Consider the following 20,505-nt stretch of genomic DNA (forward strand, 5'->3'; position numbering starts at 1 on the left):
ATGCAGCAGGGAGGTATCTTAAGGTTGTTTTTTTTTGCTAGTTCCACAAACATCAGTCATTAATACATGTTAAACTAGATACCTGCTTTTAAAAGGCAGGTATACTCATTTTATAGCCACACTAACATAAATGCCACAATGTAGCAATTTTAAAAATGTATACCAGCATAATAAAGAAACTACAATTTCATGATGAAAGCCTTTTTTTCTACACTTCCAGGAGCGAATGGCGTTCAGTTACAGTTTAACCACTAGGGTCTGGTCCCCAAGGAAACCTTCTCTAAGTCTGAAGCACTGCAGCCATTTTGTAGCAGTCCTGCTGACAAAATGGTTGTCTGTGACGGATTAACCCTTTAGGTATCAACCAGGGCACAGAGTCCTGAGCAGGAGCAGCCCCACTAAGAGTGATTCTGCCGATGAAAGACCAACACTGAAGTATGGAAACAGAATCTGGGCACATTTAAACCTCAATGATGACTTTACTCTGCAGCGCAGAGTCTGGCAAACGCGCACAGCAGCAGCAGAACACCGGGGAGGGTAGGACTGACTGCGACTGCAAGGAGCCTCTTATGGCCGCTCCGACCGGAAGCAGTCGAGCATGATCCGACTCAGGCAGCGGCAGCCACAGAGCGAAAAGGGGCGGGATCTTATCGGGTCTCTGCACCTTGTTATTGGTCCAAAGCAAAACGAATTGCGGCACATTGAGCCACATTGTCTGAAAATCCGCAAAGGGAGAAAATGGAGGCTGGTGGTGATGTGGTGCGGGTATTCGCACGGCGGCCAGGCTAGACTTTTTTGCGGAGAACATCCATTAGGATTTTGCGACCACCGTCACCTCCCGGTGGCGTTGATAACCCAGAAGCCCGCGTCGACTAAGAAGAACGGCGAAGAAAAAACGGACTATTACTGCGCAAGACGACAAAGCACTTGAGAAGACGGCGGGCCACTTGAACGGTGAGATCTGAATGCTAGCTGTTTGTTATCCGAGGTGGCTAAGCTAACGTGCTAGCAAGCTAGTGCGTGTTAGCCCACTAAAGTCACCCAGGACAGGCACCAGCGACATACTGAAAGAGAAATAGAAGGAACTAGTCCTGCCACTCCTGATACATCATTGTTTTGGAGGGGCGTGTTTGACCTGTCTGCTATCCTATAATGTCACCGGCTGTAGGCCATAACTACTAACAACACAGGTCGCATTTGTTTGTTACCTATTTATAGTACACATCTGGATAGTCCACTTTGGAAATTATCTGTATCAATTATGACCCACTTTTGCCCAACAATTCATATTTGCGAGCATCATTATAAAAAACGTATTTAATCTTCAACTTTATATAGATATACCTACAGCAGGTGTGCATACATTCATAGTTGTGACGGTTTAGTAATGCCTATGCTATATAACAGGAACACTTTCTGCATTGGAAATGCAGTCATATTATTTTGTGTTTTTGCTGAAAAGTTACTTTCCATGTAATTTGCTCTGTGTGTGTGTGTGTGTGTGTGTGTGTGTGTGTGTGTGTGTGTGTTTGGGAAGCTTGGGGGTTCACCAAAGAAAGTCATTTTAGAAATTGAGAATCTTAAAACAACTGTTAATTGGTGCACAGGTTCTATTCACTGAAGGAAGAAAACGACACAAAATTCCAGCTGCAAACTGACTCCAGTCCATTCCAGCACGTTGGTGAATTCAAGGAACTTCTTTATTCACTCTCCAGGCAGGTAATACTTCAATTGTTGCGTGTCTTGCATTCCAATTTCACACATTCAAAATCGCCCCACTTGTCAATAATCAGGTGCTTCATTTATAAAAAATTGAGCTGGCAGAAAACATGGCTTGAAAGTAGAATACAGTGACACCTCGGCTGACAGGTTCCCCATCTCACAAGTTTTTGAGGATACCAGCTGTCTCTAGGTTGTTTTTTATGCTTATGAAACTTTTCTTACAAAGTTTGTGCTTATTCTACAGTAAGTATTTCACTGTCGTTTAAATATTTACAAAAATTAACCAACTCGCATGTTAGTGCTGTGCGACATTACAATACTAGTGAGACATAAAAATGTCCATTGTACCACAATTCTTCATTAGTTTTTAACATCTGAACTCTGGCTAATGTACCTACACCAACCCTTCTGCTTCGCGGTAGCATTTTACGTCACTCGAAAGAAGTTAATGGCTCTAATATTTTTATGCGAGCGGAAGCTGGCAGGAGCATAGATGTCAGCAGCTTGGAGACGAAAAGCGAGACGGAAGCTAAACCAACAAACCGAGAAGAATTGGAGCCTTTTTTGGATTAAAATAAAGTCAGACACCGACCAAACAAAGGTATTGTCGTTCCTAGTGACTTGAACACATCTACTCTTTTATATCATTTCAATATGCGGCATGAAGAACAGTACAAAGACAGTTTTAGCCACTAAAATTTTTTTTTTTTTTTTTTTTTTTTTTAAATCTTGTCATTACCATATATAAAATGTGTTTTATAAATTAAGGGAGGAAAGATGAGTAACTTTGACATTAATTTAATGTGTAATTATGTATGAATAATTTTAAGAAACAGTATGAAATCCAATATGAGTAGGCCCGGCCCAATAACAAATTTTGCTTGATGATATAGTGAGCTACAAATAATTGCCATTATTTTATTGAGGCCAAATTAACCAGTGAGGGACTAATGCATAATAATAATAATAATAATGCAAGTATACTCTTTCAATGCAGAAAACATGTATTTATGGTCTATTTTAACAAATCGTAATTGGAATGTAAACTTTTAAATATACAAGTTAAATAAAATAAACAAATAATACAAATAAAATGTAGTCTGTTAGCAAAATTTTGCACTTTAACAAAAATCACAGCCAAAAGCAATACAATAGGTTCTGTGTTTGTTAAGGAGGGAGTAGGAGACCCACAAATATACACAACCAAAATAATAAATGAAATAGCTAAATAAAGTATTGTGACCAAAATTATCACAGTTATTATATACTACTGCGGTATTGTTAAATGTGCTCAAAAAGTACTTGTACACGCACTGAAGTCTTTTATACTTTCTTGGAAGAGGAAACCTCAAATGCTGTTCTGGCTTCATAAGAGCCATATTATTTTAGTGTTTTTAAATATGTTTATCTTGTATTTGAATTTTTTTTTCTTCTAATAAATGCAAATTAGTTGATCCCTTAATTTTACTTCCGTTTTTTGTGTTGAATGGATGTCTGTTATAACTCAAAACTGTCGAGTTGATATCGATAACTGTGCGAAGACAGCACAGGCTTTATGTACAATGTGAATACTTTGTCTTAGTTGTTTGGACAGCAATGTGTTTATACAAGTTTAGATTGGGGTATGACGTTTCTTAATGGGAAAAGGCACAATGTCTCTTGTTCATGTTAGCATTTAAGCTAGCTAGCAAACTAACGCTAGTCCTTCCATAAGCCTATCAAAGTGCAATCATCAATCACATACTTTCGATCATTTTAATTTAATACAGTTGTACTAACCGTCAGGAGTTTTACAGCGGTTATCATTACTGTTTATGTGCATGAAGTACAAACCCCCGCAGCTGCTGCTAAGAGTGAACGTCTGCGAGGGCTAGGCCATTTGGCAAAACAGTTATCACAATTAATTTTTTCATATCATCCGTATCATATCACAATTTTTTTTTATTAAAGTGGATTATTCCGTGCAGGAATATACAGAGTACTGCATCCCTACTGTGAACTACTGCAGTATCTTGTAACAGACATTTCTACCATGTTTGATTGAGGTAATGTATGCTAAGAGCTGACAACTGTCATTTAGTTCATATCTATATTTGTGTTTACTAGAGGTGCAACAGTAAAAGTAACACACACAACAGTCCGCACCTGGTTTTAGACCCACGATTTTTATTCTTTTTCGGTGCGTTTTGTGGGGGTAAAGAGAACAACTTTTTTCCTCTCAAAGTTCTTTTAGTTTATTTTGCTTGTCATCACAAAAATTCTGCAGAAAACAAAGTATATAATTAGTGTTGTGAATACTATAAGACTTTTATGTAGGTAAACATTTACTAAACAACACTTTCATATGGTAAAGTATTATTTGTATTCTTTGATTACTTGTATACTTCAGTGCTTCTCACCAGTGCTTTGGCAAACAACAAGCGGTGACCCAGATTGTGGAGTTTTTAAAACCTAAATACAGTATCTTATATTGAATGAAAATACTTTAAAGTGCAGTTTGAATTTGAGGTGCTGTAAATTAATGTGTACCAACACATAAAACAAGTTTAATGATTATTTCAAGAACAAAATGTTTTTTTTATCCACAAAAAGAACACAAAGTGTCTGTCTGCAGAGTTATTTTTATACCAGTATAGACACGTTGCATATGATGTCATATCCGTTTTTCTTCTTCGCGGCTTAATTCACACGATGGTCAAGCAGCTTGAACGTAGCATTAAAACAAGTGAGAATGAGTGTAAAGCTTGAGCAGAAAATGCTGTATTCCTGCCCTGTTCTTAGGTGTTCGAAAAGAGAGGTAGGAAAGAGCTTTCATAGAGTCCCGAAAGAAGTGGTTCATAAAGGTGGTCAGCGAAAAAACGAAAGTGCGTCAAAAGAAATGGCTGCTACAAATAATCTCCATCATCTTGTGGAACACAATCGGACCACGCTCGTGTCTGCAGCGATCACTTTGTTAAATGTTTGTTTGAACATTTGATTTGTTTGAGAAACTTTCTGTGATGAAATCAAGTTTATTCTTTGCCATATTGGTAGTATTTGATAGCAGGATTAAACATAAGAAAAGGACAAGAGATCGCAGTAGTTTATGTTCTTTTGTGTTTGCTGTGCCTTAATATAACTACGAAGACCTGGTTGTGCAAATAAACTAACGTCCTGTTAAATCTTATTAATATATATTGTGATTGGTGGTGCAATCAACTGTATTTTTATGGTCCATTTTCTTAACAGAAACAAAAAGCTTTGTTGTTGTTTTGCAGGTAAGACAAGTGTTTTATTCGACACGGATGACCACATTATAGCGTCTTTGGTGATAATTGTTGGCATCAAGAAAATATCCTTAATAGTAATAATAAAATAGATTATCAAATCTCTCGTAGCCTCAACAGCATATACTGAATCTTTATATCGCTAGCAAACATTGCTTAACAGGGACATTTATAGCTAAATAATGTGACAAAATATGATTCACACCATAAAAACAACTGCAGACATGAATTGCAGATAATAGACACATTTTTCTAACAAGAAATCCACTGCAAACAGTATCACAATCACAGCAGCACAGCACGTTATGTCCATCAAATATGTTACCATGAATTGATTAACATGGACCCCGACCTTAACAAGTTGAAAAACTTATTCGGGTGTTACCATTTAGTGGTCAATTGTACGGAATATGTACTGTACTGTGCAATCTACTAATAAAAGTTTCAATCAATCAATTAAAACCTAACGATGCAGGAATAAGCCCAATTTTGTCTTTCACGGATTAATATTTAATTTGTGGACCCCTCCAAATGTAAATACATGATGTGGCTCTAAATACTTCTCTAAATACCGTGAGTGTCAAATGAAGTGAGGTTGGAGGCGTGCAGTACCGTCTTGGTGATGAGAAATGGTTTAAATCATAAAAAAATTTTTATTATTAAGAATGTGTAAATCCACTTTATCCCATTTTATATTTGTTTCATGATTGTTTATATATTTGCCTTTTCAACTAGGGCTGGGCGATTTGGCCTTTGTTTAATATCTCGATATTTTTAGGCCATATCGCGATACACGATATATATCTCGATATTTTGCCTTAGCCTTGAATGAACACTTGATGCATATTTGAAAATGTATGTCGGGCTGTGGGCCACCAATTGATCGAGAGCATTGCGTCTAGTTTAAAGCTGCAGCTAACGATTATTTTTCTATCGATTAATCTATAGATTATTTTTTCCGGTTAATCTATAGATTTTTTTATTTTTTTTCGATTAATCTATAGATTATTTTTCCTTTTACCGATTATTTTTTTATTTAAAATGAAGATGAAAAATTAAATGTAGGCCAGTTTTTTCAAAAGGCATGGCTTTTATTTACAAAAAAAAAAGTATGGCCACTCAGTCAACATTGACAACAACATGACAAAATATTCTGTAACAATGTAAACATTTAAAACTTTTGACCTTTAACAAAATTAAAAGTAGTTTATTTGCTTTTTAATGTGCAAATATTAAAGTAAACATCCAGTGCAAATCTTAATATTCTGCAATAGTATAAGCATTTCAAAAGTAAAAGTATTGTAAGGCTGCAGCTAACGATTATTTTTCTATCGATTAATCTATAGATTATTTTTTCGATTAATCTGTTAATCTATAGATTATTTTTTCGATTAATCTATAGATTATTTTTCCTTTTACCGATTATTTTTTTATTTAAAATGAAGATGAAAAAATAAATGTAGGCCAGTTTTTTCAGAAGGCATAGCTTTTATTTACAAAAAAAAAAGTATGGCCACTCAGTCAACATTGACAACAACATGACAAAATATTCTGTAACAATGTAAACATTTAAAACGTTTAACATTTAACAAAATTAAAAGTAGCTTATTTGCTTTTTAATGTGCAAATAAAAAAGTAAACATCCAATGCAAATCTTAATAATCTGCAATAGTATAAGCATTTCAAAAGTAAAAGTATTGCTTATTTTGCTTTAAAATGTGCAAAAATAAAGATAAACATCCAATACAAAAAAGTGCAAAACGAAATATTCTGTAACAACAGTGTAAACATTTCAACAAAAGTGAAAGTATTGCTTATTTGCTAAAATGTGCAAAAATAAAGATAAACATCCAATACAAAAAAGTGCCAATCTAAATATTCTGGAGCACTGTAAACATAAAGTATTGCTTTTAAAATGTGCAAAATAAACATCCAGTCCAACACAGTACACAATAACCAATTCTACTCATTCCAGTGAGTGACTAACAGTTGTAATGAAGAAATGTTAGCATGTCTACATGCTCTGGGGTGAGGCTGCTTCTTTTCTTGTTTACAATATTCCCAGCAGCTGAAAATAGGCGCTCAGAAGGGGTCGATGTGGCTGGAACTGAGAGGTAATTAGCCTTCACCTCAAGCCAGGACTGCGAGTGAGCTGAGCTGCAGTTTATATTTCTAGAAGGTGAACGGGCTCATAGTGATGTTACTAGTAGTTGATTGGGAGGTGTTTATTATCATTTGGGGATAGTCCGCTGCCTGATGCTCACCTGCTAAACACCTATCTGCTCGACGCTGAAGCGCTGACTACATGCGCTCTGAATACGCACTGCTGATTGGCTGTTATCGCTCTGAATACGCACTTTTGATTGGCTAACGCTTTCTGTGTACCAATCAGATGGTTGTGTGGGTGGGACAATCCTGGGTGCTGAGACAGAGGCAGAAGGAGCAAAGCAGCTTGTTAAGACTTTAGCTTAGAAACTCGTTCGGTACACCCCCGTACCGAACCGAAAGCCCCGTACCGAAACGGTTCAATACAAAACACGTACCGTTACACCCCTAGCAGATACAAATGACAAATTCATGTTTTTGTGTAATGATGACAACTAGGGGTGTGGGAAAAAATCGATTAGAATTTGAATCGCGATTCTCACGTTGTGCGATTCAGAATCAATTCTCATTTTTAAAAAATCGATTTTTTTTTTTTAAATTTATTTTTTTTATAATTTATTTATTTATTTATTATTTTTTTTAATTAATCAATCCAACAAAACAATACACAGCAATACCATAACAATGCAATCCAATTCCAAAACCAAACCCGACCCTGCAACACTCAGAACTGCAATAAACAGAGCAATTGAGAGGAGACACAAACACGACACAGAACAAACCAAAAGTAGTGAAACAAAAATGAATATTATCAACAACAGTATCAATATTAGTTACAATTTCAACATAGCAGTGATTAAAAATCCCTCATTGACATTATCATTAGACATTTATAAAAATGTTTTAAAAAAGAACAATAGTGTCACAGTGGCTTACACTTGCATCGCATCTCATAAGCTTGACAACACACTGTGTCCAATATTTTCACAAAGATAAAATAAGTCATGTTTTTGGTTCATTTAATAGTTAAAACAAATGTACATTGCAATCAGTTGATAAAACATTGTCCTTTACAATTATAAAAGCTTTTTACAAAACTACTACTCTGCTTGCATGTCAGCAGACTGGGGTAGATCCTGCTGAAATCCTATGTATTGAATGAATAGAGAATCCTTTTGAATCTTGGCAAAAATCTTAGCCACACGATTATCAAATGTAACAGGAAAATTAATTCATACTGACCAAACTGGCTTCTTGGAAGGTCGACAATCTTCAGACAATACAAGGAAATTGTTTAATGTTATTTACTATGCTAGAAGTCTCCCTTATCCCACAGCAGTATGTACTGTTGATGCGGAGAAGGCATTCAACCGCATAAACTGGTCATTTATGTTTTGCACATTACGTAAATTTGGATTTGGAGATAATTTTATACAATGGATTAAGATGCTTTATACAAGGCCCATGGCATCAGTCAAAACCAATAATCATATTTCAGAACCTTTTTCGTTAAAAAGAGGAGTAAAACAGGGATGTCCTGCATCTGGATTATTATTTAATTTGGTTATTGAACCCTTAGCTGCAAAAATAAGAAGTGAAAATAATATTCATGTTATAAAAATGGACTCTCTGTATAATAATAAGCCATCGATGTATTGTGACGACATAATTCTCTACCTGTCACATGTTAACTCCTCTCTACACTATATCAATAATGTCATCACTGAATATGGCTGTTTATCAGGGTATAAAGTCAATTGGGACAAATGTGAAATATTACCACTGCAAGAAATCACAAGTTCAAAACTCCAAAATTGGGTTTGGTTTTGAAATTGTATTGCATTATTATGGTATTGTTGTGTATTGTTTTCATTTAAAATAAATAAATACATTTAAAAAATCGTTTTTGAATCGAGAATAGTGTTGAATTGAAAAAAAAATCGATTTTGAATCGAATCGTGACCCCAAGAATCGATTCTGAATCGAATCGTGGGACACCCAAAGATTCCCAGCCCTAATGACAACGTATACTCACGCGGACGATTGACTAGTTGATGGTGATGGCAAGAACGCTGTCGGCTGTTTTCTTTTCAAATGTTCGTTCATAGCCGTTGTGCTGCTATGATAGGCCTTTTCCGTTAGACACAGTGTGCATACAACAACATTATTAGGCCGCGTATTGAAATACTCCCACACTTTTGACGACTTTTGGCGTGTTTTTTCACCCTCGCTCTTACCGCTCACATCGTCTGCTTTGCGCACCGCCATGACGGTAGTGTGACGTAAATATGCGACGCGTCGACGCACAAAAATGGCGTCGACGTATTTACATAACCGATGACGTCGACTACGTTGACGCGTCGTTTCAGCCTTAGTCTAGTTCTTCTTTCGTGTAACGTCAGATGTCCAACTCGGTGTCGCGTAGCCATTGTGTGGGCCCGTTCACTCTTGCGACCTTGGGGACATACTGGGCTCTTATTTTTGCATGATCACTTGGGTACTTTCACTTTGTCTTGTATGGATCAGTTAATGTGTTTGTTCATTTGGCAGTTGGAGAGTATCAACGTTGGATTGCTTTCTCACCACAACTGAATGGTACCATATTCTTTCTGAACTGAGACCACCTTTTCCAGCAGTCCCGGACTCAGCACCCGAGCATGGTAGGCTTGTGTTTTGAAAAATACAGGACTTTGGGGGACAAGTGTGAAGTGTGAAAATGCCCTTTGAGATTTTTCTTTGCACCAGTCGGGGGAAATGTTGAATGTTCTTGGGCCAACACATCAACAAAAACAATTGACCGTGTCAGTTGGTGCTGAGCAAGTGTTAGTGGCTAATAGCAACTCCAGCTTCCAGGATATTGTGGTGGAGGTAGACTATACAGTATATAAATTGGTTGACAAATCAAATGTCTTTGTTACCCAGCAGGCACAAGGCATTGCTACAACGTTGATTATACATACATGTCCTTTAAAGGGGCAATTTACTTTTTGGGGAATTTTGGCTATCGTTCACAATCATAATGAAAGACATGACAAAGAATGTTTTTTTTAAATGCATATTCTAACTCGTAAATAAAAGTCTGCTTACAGTGGAGCCAATGGGAGGTCCTCTATTCCGCCCATAAAACCCCAAAAAAAACATCCAAAAAGCAGCAACAATATTAACCAAGTATTAGTCATATTGTTATTATAAGCGCTAACGCAGACAATCTATTAATAGCGATGCCATGATCACGAGCTTGAGTGCCATTGTAGTAATGATCAACTGATTGCTGTTTCCTTGTGTCCTTGCTCATCAAACTTTATTGTAGATCTTAAATTATGCCTCCCACCTCGATAGTAGAAGAACGAGAACGTATTTGGACAAGTTGGTACACTTTGACAACTAATGTAGACCCGGAACTGGCGAGAAGGACATGAAAAGATAGCTTGGTTCCACCCCCCTGATGTTTTGTTACGTTTGTTGGCTCTAGGGCTGTGAATCTTTGGGTGTCCCACGATTCGATTCAATATCGATTCTTGGGGTCACGATTCGATTCAAAATCGATTTTTTTTTTTTCAATTCAACACGACTCTCGATTCAAAAACGATTTTTTTTACCGATTCAAAACGATTCTCTATTCATTCAATACATAGGATTTCAGCAGGATCTACCCCAATCTGCTGACATGCAAGCAGGGTAGTAGATTTTTGTAAAAAGCTTTTATAATTGTAAAGGACAATGTTTTATCAACTGATTGCAATAATGTAAATTTGTTTTAACTATTAAATGAACCAAAAATATGACCTATTTTATCTTTGTGAAAATATTGGACAGTGTGTTGTCAAGCTTATGACATGCGATGCAAGTGTAAGCCACTGTGACACTATTGTTCTTTTTTTTATATATATATAAATGTCTAATGATAATGTCAATGAGGGATTTTTAATCACTGCTATGTTGAAATTGTAACTAATATTGATACTGTTGTTGATAATATTCATTTTTGTTTCACTACTTTTGGTTTGTTCTGTGTCGTGTTTGTGTCTCCTCTCAATTGCTCTGTTTATTGCAGTTCTGAGTGTTGCAGGGTCGGGTTTGGTTTTGGAATTGGATTGCATTGTTATGGTATTGCTGTGTATTGTTTTGTTGGATTGATTAATAAAAAAAACAAAAAAACATTTAAAATAAAAAAATAAAATAGATTTTTTTTAAATGAGAATCGATTCTGAATCGCACAACGTGAGAATCGCGATTCGAATTCGAATCGATTTTTTTCCCACACCCCTAGTTGGCTCTCATGAAGTCTGCAGTGAGTACTAATCAGCGATGTAGTGGGGGAAAAAAGCGAAGGCTGGGATGCGTTTTTTTAATTAATGCGCTGCGTATGCTTAAAGTGAGCAAATTACATGAATATTAAAGGTTATTTTTAAAACATGTGCTTTTTACTACATTACATATATACTTACATCATGTACAGTATATGAGACATTAGAATTGCTTCACAGTGAAGTCGAAAATATTTCACATTTATTTATATTTATATTCTCAAAATTTTGTCCCTGTATGTATTGTACAAAATCTGAAGTACACATTTCTATAAAAGAACAGTCAACTTGTATTTTCAGAATATTTGGGAATGTTTGTCCACCCCCCAAATTTGTCACTACCGAATCATAGCCTTCAAATATTAATATGAAATTATATGTTACTCTGTTAATGCCATGCTTACTTACCTTGTGTAAAGATTTATTTTTAATATTTATTGAGGTTTTTCACAATAAAATCCATAAAAACACATAGCTGTCCCCCAAAGTACCCTATTAAAGATGATATTGTATTTATTTCTCTTATCACTATCTCAATTAATGCTCTGGGTTTAAACAAATAACGACCCCGAAAGGGACAAGCGGTAGAAAATGGATGGATGGATATTATAAAGTACCGTATTTTCCGCACCATAAGCCGCACCTAAAAACCACAATTTTTCTCAAAAGCTGACAGCGCGGCTAATAACCCGGTGCGCCTTATATATGGATTAATATTAATATTTATTTTCATAAAGTTTAGGTCTCGCAACTACGGGAAACAGCTGCCATCTTTTTTCTCCGTAGAATAGGAAGCGCTTCTTCTTCTACGGTAAGCAACCGCCCCCATAGAAGAGGAAGCGCTTCTTCTACTGTAAGCAACCGCAAAGGTGAGCACCCGCCCCCGTAGAAGAAGAAGCGCGCAAATATTACGTTTCATTTCATTTGTGTGTTTCTGTAAAGACCACAAAATGTCTCCTACTAAGAGACATGCGTACAAGGTTCCACTGACTTTTGATATTCATGTGAACCGCACTGTGGATACAACGGGAACACGTACGGTGAATATTCGCACCACAGGGAATGAGAAGTCGTCCTTCACCGTGGTTCTAGCTTGCCATGCTAACGGCCAGAAACTTCCACCCACGGTGATATTCAAAAGGAAGACCTTGCCAAAAGAGAACTTTCCAGCCGGCGTCATCATAAAAGCTAACTCGAAGGGATGGATGGATGAAGAAAAAATTAGCGAAGAGACCGGGTGACTTTTTTCACGCAGCTCCGTCCCTGTTGATCTATGACTGCATGCGCGTCCACATCACAGATGGTGTCAAAAAACAAGTGAAGCACACCGAAGAAGAATATTTCGAGGGATTTGTGGATGAGTAATAACTTCAGAAAGTCAATTAATCAATCAATGTTTATTTATATAGCCCTAAATCACAAGTGTCTCAAAGGGCTGTACAAGCCACAACGACATCCTCGGTACAGAGCCCACATACGGGCAAGGAAAACTCACCCCAGTGGGACGTCAATGTGAATGACTGAGAAACCTTGGAGAGGACCGAAAGCAATGGATGTCGAGTGGGTCTGACATAATATTGTGAAAGTCCAACACATCAGCGAAAGTCCAGTCCATGGTGGGGCCAGCAGGAACCATCCCGAGCGGAGATGGGTCAGCAGCGTAGAGATGTCCCCATCCGATGAACAGGCTAGCGGTCCACCCCGGAGCAGAGTAGAAAAGAAACGGCAGATCAACTGGTCTAAAAAGGGAGTCTATTTAAAGGCTAGAGTATACAAATGAGTTTTAAGATGAGACTTAAATGCTTCTACTGAGGTAGCATCTCTAACTTTTACCGGGAGGACATTCCATAATATTGGAGCCCGAATAGAAAACGCTCTGTAGCCCGCAGACTTTTTTTGGGCTCTGGGAATCACTAATAAGCCGGAGTTCTTTGAAAGCAGATTTCTTGCCGGGACATATGGTACAATACAATCGGCAAGATAGGCAGGAGCTTGACCGTGTAGTATTTTATACGTAAGTAGTAAAACCTTAAAGTCGCATCTTAGGTGCACAGGAAGCCAGTGCAAGTGAGCCAGTATAGGCGTAATATGATCAAACTTTCTTGTTTTTGTCGAAAGTCTAGCAGCCGCATTTTTTACCATCTGTAATCTTTTAATGCTAGACATAGGGAGGCCCGAAAATAAAACGTTACAGTAATCGAGACGAGATGTAACGAACGCATGGATAATGATCTCAGCATCGTTTGTTGACAAAATGGAACGAATTTTAGCGATATTACGGAGATGAAAGAAGGCCGTTTTAGTAACACTCTTAATGTGTGACTCAAACGAGAGAGTTGGGTCGAAGATAATACCTAGATTCTTTACCGAATCGCCTTGTTTAATTGTTTGGTTGTCAAATGTTAAGGTGGTATTATTAAATAGATGTCGGTGTTGAGCAGGACCGATAATCAGCATTTCCGTTTTCTTAGCGTTGAGTTGCAAAAAGTTAGCGGACATCCATTGTTTAATTTCATTAAGACACGCCTCCAGCTGACTACAATCCGGCGTGTTGGTCAGCTTTAGGGGCATGTAGAGTAGGGTGTCATCCGCATAACAGTGAAAGCTAACACCGTATTTGCGTATGATGTCACCTAGCGGCAGCATGTAAATACTAAAGAGTGCAGGGCCAAGAACCGAACCCTGGGGAACTCCGCACGTTACCTTAACATAGTCCGAGGTCACATTGTTATGGGAGACACACTGCATCCTGTCAGTAAGATAAGAGTTAAACCAAGACAAGGCTAAGTCTGATATCCCAATACGCGTTTTGATACACTCTAATAAAATATTATGATCAACAGTATCGAAAGCGGCGCTAAGATCAAGAAGCAGCAACATAGATGACGCATCAGAATCCATCGTTAGCAATAAATCATTAGTCATTTTTGCGAGGGCTGTCTCCGTAGAGTGATTTGCCCTGAAACCGGATTGAAAAGGTTCACAGAGATTGTTAGACGCTAAGTGTTCATTTAGCTGCTGTGCGACAATTTTTTCGAGGATTTTCGAGATAAACGGAAGGTGGGACACCGGCCGGTAGTTTACCATGAGGTCAGGATCGAGGTTAGGTCTTTTGAGTAGAGGATGAATAACCGCTTTTTTGAATGCTAGGGGAACAGTACCAGAGGAAAGTGATAAGTTTATAATATTTAACACTGATGGACCTAATAAAACAAAAAGCTCCTTAAAAGTTTCCCAGGAATTGGGTCAAGTAAACATGTTGTTTGTTTTGTCCCATTTACACATTTTAACAATTCCTCCAATGTTATTTCATCAAAGAGGGAGAAACTATTTTGGAGGGCAGTGTCCGTCGTATATACAGTCGTATCTGTGTTAATAGAACCCAGTTGTAGCTGAGATGCATTGTCTTTAATCTCTTTTCTAATGACTTCAATTTTCTTATTAAAGAAATTCATAAAGTCATCTGCTGAGTGGGTGGGGCTACTGGGAGGAGTCCCTTGTTGGGTTAGCGATGCTACTGTACTAAACAAAAATTTAGGATCATTTTTGTTGAGGTGGATGAGATTTGAGTAATATTTAGCTTTAGCTGAGGTAAGCATGCGTTTATAAGTTATTAAACTATCACTCCATGCTTGATGGAAAACCTCAAGTTTAGTCGCACGCCATTTGCGTTAGCTTTAAATGTTTATTTTGTGTGTTGTGTGACACTAACGTATGAGCAACGTTGAGTTATTGATGTTGCTATTGCTCTGCACTATTTTGAGTGTTACTATTTTTGTGATTGCACATTTGCCGGCAATGCGGACCAAGATCTGACACTGATCATACAGGGAGCGAACCCCCACTATCAGAGAGTGGTCCACAGTTCCACGACCAGGACAAAAACCACACTGTTCCTCCTGAATCCACGGTTCGACAATCCGGTATAGCCTCCTCTCCAGTACACAGTATCGGGAAGGCTGACGAGTGTGATCCCACAATAGATGGAACTTACCCTCCGGTTCCCCTTCTTAAAGAGAGGAACCACCACCCTGGTCTGCCAATCCAGCGGTACCGCCCTTGTTGTCCACGCAATGTTGCAGAGTCTTGTCAACCAAGACAGATCCACAGCATCCAGAGCCTTAAGGAACTCCGGGCGGATCTCATCCACCCTGCCACCAAGGAGCTTTTTAACTACCTCTGCAACCTCAGCCCCAGAAATAGGAGAGCCCACCACAGATTCCCCAGGCACTGCTTTCTCATAGGAAGACGTGTTGGTGTTGGGTTCTAGGATTACCGCCACGACAGGCACCAACCACCTTGTGGCCACATCTCCAATCGACCGCCTTGACAATGGAGGTGCGGAACATGGTCCACTCGGACTCAATGTCCAGCACCTCCCTCGTGACATGTTCAAAGTTCTTCCAAAGGTGGGAATTTAAACTCTCTGATAGGAGACTCTGCTAGACGTTCCCAGCAGACCCTCACGATGCGTTTGGTCCTGCCAGGTCTGTCCGGCATCCTCCCCCACCATTGTAGCCATCTCAACTAGTTTTTTTCCATGTCGTCCAAAAGCATGTTGTTCCAAAGTTAAGTTTGAGTTGCTCAAAGTCAGGACCTGATTCTGTCACAGGGTGGTGAGCGTTGCTTCGGCGTGACCGCAAGGATGCAGAGAACGGCACGCGGAATGCAAGTAAAACACAATTTATTACCTACAAAGAGGCGTGGAATCCAAAACATTACATGAAGCATCCGTCTCGAAAGGAAGAGCAAGAATGATCCAACACTGAAGGAGGGACCCAGGTGGAACTAAATAGAACTAACTAAACAAGGAACAGGTGTGTTGACAGGACATGGAACAGAAAGTAAAGGTGCTGCAAAACACAGGTACCAAACAGAAAACACTGACAAAACAAGAGCATCAGGACAGGAAGTGATTCTGAACACAGGAAAACCCAAAAATAACCCAACTGTCAGTAGCACTTCTTAAGTTTAACAAAAAGTCCAAAACCAAAGGAGGGTGGATGGAGGAATGGGGCATAGTCTCCAAACTGTGCCCCTGCTTCAAAAAGCCAACCATCAGTCCAGGCCACCCCCGCAGCCAGCGGGAAAGAGCCTGGTGGCAGCGGCGATTTGAACGCCGCTGCATCTGGCGAGACAGGCGCCTACAGAATGGCCACATCTGTGGCCAACGAGAAGGCAGACGCAATTGGCCACGGTGCAACAACAGCTGCAATCGTCCATGCCCAGGGTCTTGGCATAGCTGCTGAGTGCACGGTGGGCATCCATGAAACGGCCACACTCTAGCCTGACAAGCCGCTTGTGCGACCAACAAGCTAGAGGTCGCATAGGCGGCGAAGGAGCCCGCTGGAGATTGAGAAAGCTGCGGCGAGGATCCCGCTCGAGATGAAGAAGACGGCGGCTGCACAGCAGGAGACGGAAGAAGACGGCGGCTGCACAGCAGGAGACGGAAGAAGACGGCGGCTACACAGCAGGAGACGGAAGAAGACGGCATCTGCACAGCAGAAGACGAAGAAGGCGGCGGCTGCACAGCAGGAGACGAAGAAGGCGGCGGCTGCACAGCAGGGGACGAAGAAGTCGGCGGCTGCACAGCAGGGCACGAAGAAGGCGGCGGCTGCACAGCAGGAGACGAAGAAGGCGGCGGCTGCTCAGCAGGGGACGAAGAAGACGGCGACGTCTGCGGTGGCTTCACTAAGAAAGGTGAGAGCTGTGCCTCCCCTGTCGCACAGCTGACCTTAGCCCCTCCCCCTTCAAGGGACGGATCCCAGACACTCCCAAAGAGGCCAACAGATGACAGGCATGGGTGGTTAGGGAGTTTTAAAAGAGGAAAAACATCTCTTCAAATCGGCCAAATCTCTGCTGGGTCACTCACTGGTTGGATCATTTCTGTCACGGGGTGGTGAGCGTTGCTTCAGCGTGACCCCAAGGATGTAGAGAACGGCAGGCGGAATGCAAGTAAAACACAATATATTACCTCTAAAGCGGGGGGGAACCCAAAACAGCACACAAAGCATCAGTCTCGAAAGGAGGAGCAAGAATTATCCAACATTGAAGGAGGGACCCAGATGGAACTAAATAGTACTAATTAAACAAGGAACGGGTGTGCTGACTGGACATGGAACAGAAAGTAATGGTGCTGCAAAACAAAGGGACCAAACAGGAAACACTGACAAAAGAAGAGCACCAGGACAGTAAAGGTGATTCTAAACACAGGAGACCCCAAACATAACCAAACTGTCAGTAGCACTTCTGACAGATTCAACAAGTTCTCAACGTTGTTTCAGTGTCTTGTGCCTACTGGGTAATGCTTGCATTATACCATCTTTGATGAGAAATGCGTTGATAGATTGCAGCAACATGTTAACTTTCAAAAGAGGGCTGCTTTAGGTCACATACAAGAAAAAATAATTCCAATACATTTATTTGTGGCAGGCCAAACCACATATTACATACAACAAAATATTTTTTTTAAATCAGTTTAGAAGTGACAACTTTTGCGGCTGCAAAGCATCATCCGCATCATCATCTTTTAAGACCCGAGTCTCAAACTCAACTTACCTGAGATCCGTTGGTGGTGGAGTCTGGGGTAGGCTGAGTCGCATCAAGTTCACCACAAAAAGGGCTTTAAGTTGTCCCAAAAAACTGATTCAATTTTTTTTAAGTATTAACTACAAAAACACTTTTTGTTTACCAATCATTTTGAAAAATAGTTTATCCGAAGCACTCCCAAAATCTAATGGTAAGGTTTGGTATGGTCTTTATTGTCATTGCACAAGTACAACAAAATTTGTGTTTTCATAACAAACTCGTTCAAGATTAGACACAAACAGTGTAAAAGGTTACAGAACAAGAACGCTAATGGGTCACCACGAGGCGCCCCGTAAAAGATAGGCAAAAAGGTAAACACAAAAAATACAATCTAGACTAGGGCAAAAAAACTCCATAGCAAAGCACACATACATATTACAACATACAACTCGAGACTTGCAACAGAGGGGGAGGAGTTGGGGGCTACGGCGCAGGCTGCTGCTATTCAAGCGCTGTCCAGCCGTCCATCACCCCTAAGGGATTCAAGCGTCGAAGGCGTGGGATGTGGGGTGTGGTATGTGTGTGTGGCGTATATTTTTTGTGGATGCATGTGTGTCTCTGTTCCACGACCTTGGTGTTCTTGCAGCCGCCAGTCAGTCCAAAGTCAACAACAGGTGTGTGTCCATGAGAGACAAGAAGGGAGTTTGTTGTGTCTTGGCTGCACTGTCCTTTAGGACAGTAGTCCTCAACCTTTTTGTAGCTGCGGACCGGTCAACGTTTGAAAATTTGTACCACGGACCAGGGGGGGGGTTTCATAAAGAAATACAATCATGTGTGCTTACGGACTGTATCCCTGCAGATTGTATTGATCTATAATGATATATAATCTATATTTTGTGTTTTTTAAGTTGATTTACTAAAAAAATCTAAATATTTTTTATTTTTTTATTTTTTTTATTTCTTGTGCGGCCGCGGCCCAGTGGTTGGGGACCACTGCTTTAGGAGAGTCTCGAAGCCAGGGAAACAATCCAAATAAGAATGGTTTGTTTGCGAGCGTAAATAAAATTAACTTTTCACTCTTAATTGTCTATTACTGGTCCTCAAATTCATACTGCAGGGCAGACGGTCCGATATGATCCAAATCACAAGAGTGTGCATCCTCCAATCGTTTGTGGCAGCTTTGGGGTACTTTGAAGGCTGCCGGCAAGTTCCAATTTTTTCAACAAACCAGGGCAACGCTTACTCCAATCAGCAGTAAGTTGATTGTTGTCATAATTCCCAATAGGTGGATATCTTCACGTCCTAAACTGAAAGGGTTGCCAAGCAAGCGGCACTCCTTGTTCTCCCAAGAGTCCGTTGTGTGTCCAGCAACAACCGCTCTGTCAAGACAAGCAGGTTCCCCCAAACCCAAGATCTTGTCAATTTCTTTGAGAGGCCAGTTAATTAGTTACATTGTTTAGATTTGGAGAGCAGTGCTAAAAGAGGCAACAAGAAAGTTAAGACAATACAAAAAAGCAAGCAGGAGATATAAGGGAGAGGGAAAGGGAGCGTCCGCCCTCGATGAGTGCCAGTGAGAATGATCACTTGCTCCTTATCCCAATTCTGACCTTTCCTAAAAGTTTAATCAAAATCCACCCATAATTTACAGGTAATGGTCTAGATTACTAGCTAATTAATAAACAAACAAACATTCACAACTTAAAAGTTTCTTCAGTTCATAAACTCACGACCTAACGATCTCAGGGCGGACACTTTAACCACTAGGCCACTGAGCAATACAACAGTAACATCATTTCTGGCACACGTGTCACAACCACTCCTCTGCTTTACCCATCCCTATATCGGCTGATGTTTGACACAGCCCCCCACACTCCCATATGGCTGCCCGGGATATGCCTGTACATTATTGTTTAATTTTGGCTGGACCTTGCTTGATGCCGGTCTAGAATGGAGAAGTAAGGCATCTCCTTCCCTCCACAAGCCTGGGTGTACACCTTGGGCAAGTGTTAGCACACCCTTTAGCCTCCCTTGGCTGGGGATATAGCCCAGCTTGCGGAGGTTTTGAAACTGGCAATTCAGGAGCCAACACGGTTTCAGTTCTGGTTCAAAGTCCCCAAGGGCGGCACAGGCAGTAGATGGGCTGCAACTCTATTGGCTGTGATGGCGGACGCGGGTTGCTGCAAAATGGTGATGGGCAGACGGAGCTTGTTAGCCTTGGCTGCCTGTCCGTCTAGGAGAGGGAAACTCTGAGGTCAAACCTACAGCCCTGTGTTCGCCGCAGCCACTGCAGAATGGCACTTGGCCTATAGAGTGGATTTCGTGTGGGCAAGCCATTTACCACTTAAAAACTAGCGCATGCGAGATGGAGAGGAGTCCAAAGCCCTACAGCGATGGGAAAGAGGCGAAGACAGCAGCTGTAAGATGGCACATGTGCTCAGGTGTATAGCCGTTTTGACGCTGACAAGAGACAAACAGCATCATCCGGCAGGTCCCTGAGCGACCAAGCAGCCCTCTTTAGGATAGCTCTACACGGAGAGGGGCCTAGAAAAGGTGGTCTAAAATAGTTTTGTCTCGCC

At 40.2% G+C, this 20,505-nt stretch overlaps 1 protein-coding gene across 3 annotated transcripts in view; it reads left to right on the plus strand.

Moving 5' to 3' along the window:
- Positions 1–398: 398 nt before the first annotated feature.
- znf1035 (zinc finger protein 1035) overlaps positions 399–20,505 on the plus strand; it is a 41,090-nt gene continuing 20,983 nt past the window's right edge. For 2 of the 3 annotated variants that reach the window (XM_062063210.1, XM_062063209.1), the window contains exons 1-3: positions 399–954; positions 1,608–1,719; positions 9,645–9,754. The gene's annotated coding sequence lies outside the window, so the exon portion shown is untranslated. The remainder of the gene's footprint in view (positions 955–1,607; positions 1,720–9,644; positions 9,755–20,505) is intronic. The other variant, XM_062063211.1, reaches the window with a different exon arrangement.

Source organism: Entelurus aequoreus, linkage group LG11 (assembly GCF_033978785.1).
Source record: "Entelurus aequoreus isolate RoL-2023_Sb linkage group LG11, RoL_Eaeq_v1.1, whole genome shotgun sequence".
Classification (NCBI taxonomy): domain Eukaryota; kingdom Metazoa; phylum Chordata; class Actinopteri; order Syngnathiformes; family Syngnathidae; genus Entelurus; species Entelurus aequoreus.